Here is a 10,165-nt window from a genome sequence, read left to right as displayed (position 1 = left end):
CATCCTTCCTCTTTTTTCTATCACAGGGATGATAGACAGGGTCCAAAAATCCTGGGAGCAGCTTTGAGGAATGTTAACCCCTTCCCCAGCCTGGGCCAGCCAACTACCATACTGTAGGAAACCTGCCCACAGACAGGCCTCCAACCAAACCTGGACACAGGATTGAAGGTTGCATCCCATCCGATACACTAGAGAACCTTCAAACTCCAGGCCCGGGATTACAAAACCTGGAACGCAGCTTTCTCTGCTCACAGTACAAGCACTGGAGCATCTCATACTGTAACTTAGAGTGTCCTGTCCATATTCATATCTATTTCTTCATCTCACACCGTGGCAGGGCCTCTCATGGACACAATGATCACGACCATAAATGGTCACCTTTTCTTCATGGAGGCTCAGCGTCACATGTGGGTGTTTTTATGGAAATGAAGCCTGCCTGGGAACACCCACTACCCCAGACCGATATCCACCCATTAAGGCAATCTCCATTTGCATAACTCCTCCCACTGCATGCATTAGGACTGAGGACTCTTGAGAGGAGGACTGAGGACTCTTGAGAGGAGTATTGAGGTAAGGTGCTGTGAGAAAGAAAGAAAAACATTTTAGTGCTCCTTTACCCAACTTCTTCAACGGGGGAGAATGGCCATTTAACTACCCAGAGTTCATTGAGCTCCCACAACCCCCTGGGTTCCCATCTTCCATTGGACTGTTGGACATACCCAGGGGATATAAATCCAGCCTTTTGGGCTCAGTAGGACCGCGGCTGATGGAGCAGCTGTGACCGGAGTATGTAGCTGAAACCATGTATGGGCCCTCGTGTCGGAGTTGGCCAGCCACCACTGTGTGCAGCCTGTGCAGGGTCCCTGTCCTCAGCTTCCTGTGACACCTATTGACGTCAGTCTTCTGAGAGAAGAAGGAGACATCAGGCCACCTGGAAGAACAACTATCGGAACACTGTACAGACTTGGTTCAAGTAAAACGGAACTTCTCTCTCTATCAACATTGACCATGTGTAATCCTTATGCTGCAAGCTACATTTCTTCACTTACTTCCTCCTCTCTGGCCTTGGCAAATTATGTCTTACATCTCAGGAGTCTTTATGGGAGGAGGGGCTTTCTCAGCTCAGCACACCTACCTGCCTGCATACCTGAGCTAGGGGCAAATAGATTCCAGGAAGGCAATGCTACAACTGCCCTTATTCAAGATGTCCATGGCTAGAAATGCTGGGGAGGGGGGTGGTGGGGGCGTTCAAAGTGATTTCTCAACCAAATAAAGCATGGAGACATGGATGGATGAACGGATGAATGGATGGATGGATGGATGGAGACATGGATGGATGGTGACATGGATGGATGGTGACATGGATGGATGGAGGGATTGAGAGAGATGAATGGATGGATGGAGAGATAGATGGAAAAAGGGATGGAGACGTGGATGGATGGAGGGATGGAGACATGGATGATGGAGGGATGGAGACATGGATGATGGAGGGATGGAGACATGGATGGCTGAAGGGATGGAGACATTGATGGAGACATGGATGAATGGATGGATAGAGACATGGTTGGATGGAGGGATGGAGACATGGTTGGATGGAGGGATGGATATGTGGATGGATGGATGGAGACATGGATGGATGAAGGGATGGAGACATTGATGGACACATGGATGGATGGAGGGACAGAAACATGGATGGATGGATGAAGGGATAGAGATATGGATGGAAGGAGAGATGGAGACATGGATGGATGAATAGATGGAGGGATGGTGACATGGATGGAGACATGGATGGATGGAGGGATTGAGACATGGATGGATGGGTGGATGAAAGGATGGAGACATGGATGGAAGGAGACATGGATAGATGGTGGGATGGTGACATGGATGGATGAAGGGATGGATGGAGAGATAGAGACATGGATGGATGGATGAAGACATAGATGGATGGATGGATAGATGGAGGGATGGAGACTTGGATGGATGAAGGGATGGAGGCATGGGTGGAGGCATGTATGGAGGTATGGATGGAGACATGGATGGATGGAGGGACGGACGGAGACATGGATGAAGGGATAGAGACATGGATGGAAGGAGGCATGGATAGATGGAGGGATAGAGACATGGATGGATGGAGAGATGGAGACATGGATGGATGGATGGATGGATGGATGGATGGATGGTGACATGGATGGATGGATGGAGGGATGGAGACATGGATGGAGGGATGGATGGAGACATGGATGGATGGAGGGATGGAGACATGGATGGAAGGAGGCATGGATGGATGGAGGGATGGAGACATGGATGGATGGAGAGATGGAGACATGGATGGATGGAGGGATGGTGACATGGATGGATGGATGAATGGATGGTGACATGGATGGATGGATGGAGGGATGGAGACATGGATGGAGACATGGATGGATGGAGGGATGGAGACATGGATGGAAGGAGGCATGGATAGATGGAGGGATAGAGACATGGATGGATGGAGAGATGGAGACATGGATGGATGGAGGGATGGTGACATGGATGGATGGAGGGATGGATGGATGGATGGAGGGATGGAGACATGGATGGAGGGATGGATGGATGGAGGTATGGGTAGATGGAGGGATGGAGACATGGATTGAGGGATGGATGGATGGAGGTATGGATGGATGGAGGGATGGAAACATGGAAGGAGGGATGGAGGTATGTATGGATGGAAGGATGGAGACATGGATGGTTGTATGGTTGGATGGAGGGATGGAGACATGGATGGATGGAGGGATAGGGATAGATGGATGGAGGGATGGATGGAGGTATGGATGGATGGAGACATGGAAGGAGGGATGAAGACATGGATGGATGGATGGATGGAGCGTGTTAGGTTTGCAGTGCTCAGGCGCAGTGTGTTTCTGCTTTAACTGGCAGTGTGTGCTGGCTTGTTCTATACTGCCACCTGGTGACTCAAGGTGAGAACCTCTTGTGACTTGTCCAGGACTAGATTCACTCCAGCTGCCTCTCTTCTGTTGGTACCGACCGATCAGCGTTGGTACTGATCCTGCTTTCTGACAGTAAATACCAAGTTCTTCATGATTGTGGGGCTGCTCATTTCTTCTGATAATAATCACATTGTACGAGGGGCGCTCAGGTCCAACCAGGCCTTCCATTTTCCAGGTATAAAGAGGGAGTCCGGCGTGGCGGTACTACACGTAGTAGTTGTGACGGGCATGGCGTCAGACCCCAGCCCTTCTCCCCAAACTCATGACCGAAGGACTAGTCAATCTAAAACCGTGCTGTCACGTACGTAACAATGCCACACCCAGCTGCACCCTGCACACCGACGTTCCCGCTAATTGGATCACAATCGATGTACCGGCAGCCTGAATTGCTACTGGGTCAGGTTAATTACGCAATTAACTCTTCACACTGCCACCACCTCCTTTTTATACAGAGAAAGAGGAAACTCAGCAATACACTAGGATGATTGGTTAACCGTCAGTATCCCGCTATCTCTACAGACCGGTTATACAGAGGGTTAAATACTCATAGTAGCATTCTTTAGCGGCAGAGACTCGTAAATTACATTCAGGAGCTATAGAAACAGTTCAACACTTTTAGAAAGTAAGATTTATTACTAAAAGGTCAAAAGGGTGCAGTAGAAATATTTACAGAAAGAAGATGTAACCAATATATATATAAATATACAGAACACAACAGCACAGCAAACAGATGACAGAGAGAAGTTTAGGTAAATACATACTTGCCAAATAAATGCCTGAGGTTAGGCAGCTTCAAGTCTGATGAGCTAAAAAAGGGATTTCTGGTCTCGCATTGGGTTTCGTTGTTGCCGCGAGATTCTCCTTTGCTTTCTGTCCGATAGATGTTATATCAAAGACGGTCCTCACTTGTCTGACTGAACACAAAACATAACACTTCTTTTTTCTACTCAAAATCTCTTCCCACAACGGACAAGCCAAGCCGTATTTGGCAAAGAATTGTTAGGCAGGGACTCAGCATCATACGCTGGTTGCACTCCTGAGGGAGGGGAATGAGGAGATACATGAAGCCTTCTTACTACAGGGAGAGTTGATATCTACAGCAGACTTCAAGCGCAGTACGGCGATGAGATGCTCAAGTCACAGTTGAATGGTAGAAATGTTTCTAAGATGGCCGTACATCCGTCAATGACCATCCTGGCCGTGGCGGTTCCCTTCCTGTGAACATTCAGCACGTGGAACGTCGGATCCTGGATCATCAATGCAGAACCTGTCCTGAAATCATACAAGAGATGGATATTTCTGTGGGAACGGTGAAGACCATGATGAGGAGGTGAAGCCGGCTGTCCTAGGAGGGTTCCAGCATTCTGACAAATCTTTCCATGCGGAAGCTTTCCAGGCATTAGTGACACGCTGGCAGAAGTGTATAAATGTAGCAGGGGAGGGTGCCAAAAAATAAATGCAGTTTCCACTCCTTGAAATTTGTTCTTTTATTGTATAAAGTCCCAGTTAGACTTGAACGCCCCTCCTATAATGAGGAAAGCATTTCATCTGAATATGCAGTCATGTTTGTACGGCAATCATTCACCAGCCATCATCGAGGAGGACAAGCACTTGATCCACTTACACCGGGATTTCAGAGGAACAGGATGTCTAAGTGGATCAAGTGCTTGTCCTCCTCGATGATGGCTGGTGAATGATTTCCGTACAAACATGACTGCATATTCAGATGAAATGATTTCCTCATAGATACAATGTTGCAGTTATTCTTGGTTTAACCACTTGGAGACCGCCAACAGTACCGCTGATGGGCGGCTCCACCCAGGCACCGTGGTGTAACCGTACATTGCGGGGATGATGTGTACTGGCGCACCCCTAAGGAGGTCCTGATTCCTCTATGTGGATCTTCATATCACTAGAGGGGTCACCGGCGGGAGGAAGGAGGTCCTGATTCCTCTATATAGATCTTTATATCACTAGAGGGGTCACTGGCAGGAGGAAGGAGGTCCTGATTCCTCTATATAGATCTTCATATCACTAGAGGGGTCACCAGTAGAATGGAGGAAGGAGGTCCTGATTCCGCTATATAGATCCTATTACTAGAGGGGTCACCAGCAGGAGGAAGGAGGTCCAGATTCATCCACATAGATTTTTATGTCACTAGAGGGGTCACCAGTAGAATGAAGGAGGTCCTGATTCCTTTATATAGATCTTTATGTCACTAGAGGGGTCACCAGCAGGAGGAAGGAGGTCCTGATTCCTCTATATAGATCTTCATATCACTAGAGGGGTCACCGGCAGGAGGAAGGAGGTCCTGATTCCTTTATATAGATCTTTATGTCACTAGAGGGGTCACTGGCAGGAGGAAGGAGGTCCCGATTCCTCTATATAGGTCTTTATATCACTAGAGGGGTCACCGGCAAGATGAAGGAGGTCCTGATTCCTCTATATAGATCCTATCACTAGAGGGGTCACCGGCAGGAGGAAGGAGGTCCTGATTCCTCTATATAGATCTTTGTATCACTAGAGGGGTCACCGGCAGGAGGAAGGAGGTCCAGATTCCTCTATATAGATCCTATCACTAGCGGGGTCACCAGCAGGAGGAAGGAGGTCCTGATTCCTCTATATAGATCCTATCACTAGAGGGGTCACTGGCAGGAGGAAGGAGGTCCTGATTCCTCTATATAGATCTTTGTATCACTAGAGGGGTCACCGGCAGGAGGAAGGAGGTCCAGATTCCTCTATATAGATCCTATCACTAGCGGGGTCACCGGCAGGAGGAAGGAGGTCCTGATTCCTCTATATAGATCTTCATATCACTAGAGGGGTCACCGGCAGGAGGAAGGAGGTCCAGATTCCTCTATATAGATCTTTATGTCACTAGAGGGGTCACTGGCAGGAGGAAGGAGGTCCCGATTCCTCTATATAGATCTTTATATCACTAGAGGGGTCACCGGCAGGATGAAGGAGGTCCTGATTCCTCTATATAGATCCTATCACTAGAGGGGTCACCGGCAGGAGGAAGGAGGTCCTGATTCCTCTATATAGATCTTTGTATCACTAGAGGGGTCACCGGCAGGAGGAAGGAGGTCCAGATTCCTCTATATAGATCCTATCACTAGCGAGGTCACCAGCAGGAGGAAGGAGGTCCTGATTCCTCTATATAGATCTTTATATCACTAGAGGGGTCTCCGGCGGGAGGAAGGAGGTCCCGATTCCTCTATATAGATCTTTATATCACTAGAGGGGTCACCGGCAGGAGGAAGGAGGTCCTGATTCCTCTGTATAGATCTTTGTATCACTAGAGGGGTCACCGGCAGGAGGAAGGAGGTCCTGATTCCTCTATATAGGTCTTTATATCACTAGAGGGGTCACCGGCAGGATGAAGGAGGTCCTGATTCCTCTATATAGATCTTCACTAGAGGGGTCACCGGCGGGAGGAAGGAGGTCCTGATTCCTCTATATAGATCCTATCACTAGAGGGGTCACCGGCAGGAGGAAGGAGGTCCTGATTCCTCTATATAGAACTATCACTAGAGGGGTCACCAGCAGGATGAAGGAGGTCCTGATTCCTCTATATAGATCTTTATATCACTAGAGGGGTCACCGGCAGGAGGAAGGAAGTCCCGATTCCTCTATATAGATCTTTATATCACTAGAGGGGTCACCGGCAGGAGGAAGGAGGTCCTGATTCCTCTGTATAGATCTTTGTATCACTAGAGGGGTCACCGGCAGGAGGAAGGAGGTCCTGATTCCTCTATATAGGTCTTTATATCACTAGAGGGGTCACCGGCAGGATGAAGGAGGTCCTGATTCCTCTATATAGATCTTCACTAGAGGGGTCACCGGCGGGAGGAAGGAGGTCCTGATTCCTCTATATAGATCTTTATATCACTAGAGGGGTCACCGGCAGGAGGAAGGAGGTCCTGGTTCAGGTTTGTCTTTATGGTGTCTATATTTGTGTTACAGATGGAGCTGAGATTTCATTCTTGTCCCGGCAGGAAGTTTGGTAGGAGTCTGGCACACATAGTGATCTGGGCGCAGGGAGGTGGAGAAGTATCTGGATGGAGGGGGTGGAGAGGGATCTGGATGGAGGGGGTGGAGAGGGATCTGGATGGAGGGGTGTGGCGAGGGATCTGGATGGAGGGGGGGTGGAGGGAGATCTGGGAAACAGCCCAGTAAATGTGATGTAAAGTTTGGGAAACGAAACTCAGAGTAGTCACAGATCATTTTGCACAGTGCTCCCCCGACCACAGGCTCAGCACCAGGTAAGAGGCAGAATATTACTTCTAACTGCGTTATCATTACATATTTTCTACTCTACCAAGACTCCATCCCTCAGAATCTGTACCCCCACAGCATCCTTTTTTTTAAAAGGGAGTCTCATTTCTCTTGCCACATTTCTTAGGGCTCATGTACGCTGCAGCTGCTAATCTGACATTTAGGAGCAGTTGAGCGTTTTGTTCAGCAGCCCCTGAACTCTCCTTGATGTTCTCCTTGGTGTCCGTGTACACATCGTCATTTACAGTCGTTCACAGGCAGTTGAGTTTACAGTCGTTGTCTTGAATACAACAAAATCGCATTCAGGAGCAGATTTTACCGGCGTTTCAAATGCCAAACTCTTGTAAGCGCGTGTAAACGCTTGTAAACTCGTTTATGCGTGTTTGTGTTTAGACGTGTTCTTTGGCTGATCCATATCCAGGGCACAATTCACTAAGCGGTATCTTAGCGCACCCGAGTATGGGGTACCAAGTCCTGCGGTATTTTAGTAGTGAGAAGCATGCGTTGATGTTTCAGCTCTCAGCGAAGTTCCCACTGACAGCTGAATATAAAAGAAAGAATTGCCGGCAATTAAAAAATAATAAAAAAAATGGCGTGGGGTCCCCCCTCCCATCCATACCAAGTGCTTCTGTCTGGTATGGATTTTGGGAGGAAGCCCCACGCAACATTTTTGAAAAAAAATGGCGTTGGAGTCCCCCTCAAATCCATACCAGATCCTTATCTGAGCATGCAGCCTGGCAGGTCAGGAGAGGGGGGGGGGGGCGAATGAGCACCCCATCTCCTGAACTACACCAGGCCACATGTCCTTAACATGGGGGGGTAGTTTGGGGTGGGGGGGCTCCCCACCCAAGCACGGACAAGGGCCTCTTCCCCACAATCCTGGGCTGTGGTCGTGGGGGTCTGCGGGCGGGGGGCTTATCAGAATCTGGAAGCCCCCAGATCCTGCCCCCCATGTGAATGAGTGTGGGGTACATGGTACCGCTACCATGTGTAGTGTGACAAAAGACAGGAGACATTCTTTGACAAGTCCTTTATTAAAAGAAGGAAAATAAAAGAATGTCCCCTGAAGTAGATCCAACGTCAATCACGATGCCCACCGCTCCCAACGCTGGCTCCCGGCCGTCTGCCTCTCCGCTGGCTTGACAGATCTTAAATATGTAAGGGGCGGGTCCACCGGTGACATCACCCATGTGACCCCGCCCCGTGTGACTTCATCGACTGGGGCATGCTAGGTCAATGATGTCACACGGAGGCGGGGTCACATACGTGATGGCCCTGCCCCTTACATATTTCAGAACTGTCAAGCCAGCGGAATTCTCATGGAGGGGGGCAGGGATCTGGGGGCCCCTCGCTAAAGGGGGCTTCCAGATTTCGATAGGCCCCCTGCCCGCAGACCCCCACAACCACAGTCCAGGGTTGTGAGGAAGAGGCTCTTGTCCCCATCAACATGGGGACAAGGTGCTTTGGGGGGGAAGCTCCCCCTATCCCAAAGCACCACCCCCATGTTTAGGGCATGTGACCTGGTATGGTTCAGGAGGGGGTGCTCACTTGCCCCCCCCCCCCTTTCCTGACCTGCATGCTTGGATAAAGGCCTGGTATGCATTTTTTTTTTACATTTTGGTGTGGGGCTTCTCCTCAAAATCCATACCAGACCCAAAGGACTTGGTATGGTTGGGAGGGGGGACCCCACGCTGTTTTTTAATTATTTTTTAATTGCCGGCAATTCTTTCTTTTACATTCAGCTGTCAGTGGGGAACCTCGCTGAGAGCTGAAACATCAACGCATGCTTCTCACTACTAAAATACCGCGTGACTTGATAAAATATCTCCTGCGGTATTTTAGTCGCCTTTTTTAGTGGATTCAAATGCTTTTTTTTTTAATACTATGCGGTATTCTTCCCCATACTCGGGTGCGGTAAGATGCCGCTTAGTGAATTGTGCCCTGGATATGGACCAACCAAAAACCGCATCTAAATGCAAACGTGCATAAAGGAGTTTACACACGTTTACACGCATTTTGCGTTTGAAATGCCAGTAAAACCTACTCCTGAACGCGATTTTTGTGGTTTCAAGACAGTGACTGTAAATTCAACTGCCTGTAAACGACTGTATGTACACGGACACATAGGAAAACATATAGGAGAGTTCAGGGGCTGCTGAAAAAAATGCTCAACTGCTCCTAAACATCAGTTTATCAGCTGCAGTGTACATGAGCGCTTGTACTAGGCATGTCCAGAGAGTGAAGGGTTAAACACAGGCTCCTCCAGGGGCGGACTGACCATTTGGAAACTCGAGCACTGCCAGGGTCAGTAGGGGGCCCCATGAGATGCCCCTGGTACCTTTTTCATAGGCTTTTTTGAGTTTGGGCAAGAACACAGGGGCCCCATGATCCCCTATTGCCCGGGGGCCCCATGAGTTGTCAGTCCGCCCCTGGGCTCATCCTTGTTTTCTTCAGCCATCACACAGCTGTAATGTAAAAGTAGACCCCCTTAAAGACCCCCATAAAGAGTACCTGCCACCTGCCCAATGTTATCACATAGGGGGCTTGTTAACCCCCCCTTGTTAAAGAAAAAAAAAAAGTAAAAAAGAAAAATTCATAATAAAATGTATAAAAAAACAAACAAATAAAACGTTGAACATGAACCCTGTTGGCTTGCACACACCCACAAACGCACATGTGTAAACGTATTATTTATACACAATCGGGTATAACATTGTGTGTTTTCACTAAAATTCATGTGTGCTAAAAACGTAAAAAAACAATCCCTCTGGAGGGGAAGCGGTTAAAACCAGTTTCTGTTGCTGAGTTGAAGGAATTTCACCACTTTTTGTCCTTGGCCAGTTCCAGCGGGTTGCTTCGTCCTTGGGGATGACCTGGTATCTGCAAAAGCAAAATGTCTT

General features: G+C 48.6%; 1 protein-coding gene across 1 annotated transcript in view; it reads left to right on the top strand.

The window, feature by feature from the left end:
• Positions 1 to 7,146: 7,146 nt before the first annotated feature.
• The window catches only part of LOC149429041 (placenta-specific gene 8 protein-like), a 60,127-nt gene continuing 57,108 nt past the window's right edge, over positions 7,147 to 10,165 (top strand). Inside the window, exon 1 of the mRNA XM_089666801.1 lies at positions 7,147 to 7,252. The gene's annotated coding sequence lies outside the window, so the exon portion shown is untranslated. The remainder of the gene's footprint in view (positions 7,253 to 10,165) is intronic.

Source organism: Staurois parvus, unplaced genomic scaffold (assembly GCF_062004578.1).
Source record: "Staurois parvus isolate SC_StPar_1 unplaced genomic scaffold, SC_StPar_1.0 ptg002849l, whole genome shotgun sequence".
NCBI lineage: Eukaryota > Metazoa > Chordata > Amphibia > Anura > Ranidae > Staurois > Staurois parvus.
Note: the sequence above shows the minus strand (reverse complement) of the source record. Positions and strands in the feature narration are given on the sequence as shown.